The sequence below is a fragment of the Priapulus caudatus genome, unplaced genomic scaffold (genome assembly GCF_000485595.1).
Source record: "Priapulus caudatus unplaced genomic scaffold, Priapulus_caudatus-5.0.1 Scaffold2074, whole genome shotgun sequence".
NCBI classification, from domain to species: domain Eukaryota; kingdom Metazoa; phylum Priapulida; class Priapulimorpha; order Priapulimorphida; family Priapulidae; genus Priapulus; species Priapulus caudatus.
The window spans coordinates 14,461-16,122 of record NW_014579135.1 but is presented as its reverse complement, the minus strand read 5'-3'; positions in this window follow the sequence as shown (position 1 = coordinate 16,122).

The following is a 1,662-nucleotide window of genomic DNA, read 5'->3' as shown; positions in this document are numbered from 1 at the left end:
GAGAGAGAGAGAGAGAGAGAGAGAGAGAGAGAGAGAGAGAGAGAGAGAGAGAGCGCGCACAATGTGCTGCGAGTATACTGCTGAGAGTAACTAGAATATTATAGTTACAGTCGCCCTCCCCGGAAGAACTCAGCACAGGAAACTGCTGAGACTGGGATAGGCGACCAGTGGGAACGAGTGTGTGTCGAGTATATGAAATAAATCAACAAACAGCATTCAGAGCCGCAAGTCGCACAGCTGTTTTCTTGTTATTCGCTAATGCGGAAATAATGCTGCTGCCTACTCAGCGACGAAAAATGCGCAATAGAATATGCATGAGCTTTCCTCTTCCCCGTCCTGCATGAGCTTCTCTCGCGCTGTTGTCGCTAGGTTTCCTCTTCCCTGCATGAGCTTCTCTCGCGCTGTTGTCGCTAGGTTTCCTCTTCCCTGCATGAGCTTCTTTCGCGCTGTTGTCGCTAGGTTTCCTCTTCCCTGCATGAGCTTCTCTCGCGCTGTTGTCGCTAGGTTTCCTCTTCCCTGCATGAGCTTCTTTCGCGCTGTTGTCGCTAGGCTTTCTCTTCTCCGTCTGCAGAGAGGAAGCCGTACAGCATAGGTGAGAGGGGTTACTTCCCCCTTCGTTTTTCCCTCGTCTCCAATTTTCATCTTCATCCTCGTCCGTCGCTTTATCCTCCTCTTCCTCCTCCTCCTCCTTCTCCTCCTCCTCCTCCTCCTCCTCCTCCTTATTATTGTACTCACCGCCATGCCTCCTGCCCATTCTCCTCGTTCTCCTCCTCGCTCTCGTGCTCCTCCTCGTCCTCCTCGTCGTCATCCTCCCCGTCCTCCTCCTTTTGCTGGTCCTCCTCTTCCTCCTCTTCCCTTATGCTCAGTCAGACTATCGGAATAATCCCCCTCCCCCTGCCTCCCCCTGCCTCCCCCTGCTCCCCTTCCCCATCCTCCCCTCCCTCCGGCAACGACAGATGGTCGGCTACCACGATGACGTCAGCCTCCTCCGCCGGCAGCGGCGACGATGATGATTGCGACGATGGTGATGATGATGATGTCATCCCGTTTTAACGATGCCACTCACCCCGGATGCCGTGGCCGTAGACACCACCATAGACTGACCCCGCTCGTCTTGGGGGCTCAGCGGCGCGGACGTGCGCGGGGGTATGGTGTCAGTCTAGGCGCCATCACTGATGAGAGTGTGGAGGCGGGCGTGTACGATCATCAGCGTGTGTGTGTGTGTATGTGTTTATCTAGCTTGCTTTTTGTGAGGCGGCGGCGGCGGCGCGTGCTCGACTGTTGTTGATTTGCGCCACTTGCTACAATTCAATATTGACGGCACGCGCCGAGTTGTGGTAGCTGGTTGTAGCTGTAGTAGGTGTGCTGTTGTAGCTGGTTGGGGTGGGGGGAGGGGTGCGGGTGTGAGTGTGTGGGGTGGGAGAGAGTTGCGGGCGTGAGAGAGTGGGGGTGAGGTCGTGAGTGGGTGGGGAGAGAGGTGCTGTTGTAGCGGGGTGGTGGGAGGGTGTGCGAGCGTAAGTGGGTGGGGGAGGGGAGGGGCGGTTCTGTCGATCGGTGTTCGGAAGTAAAGTAGCGCAGATAAACATGCGAAATTTTGCGCGTGCTTGCAGGTGCGTGTGCATATGTGTGCCTGTGTATGTAGAATGTAGAATGTAAAGAGTG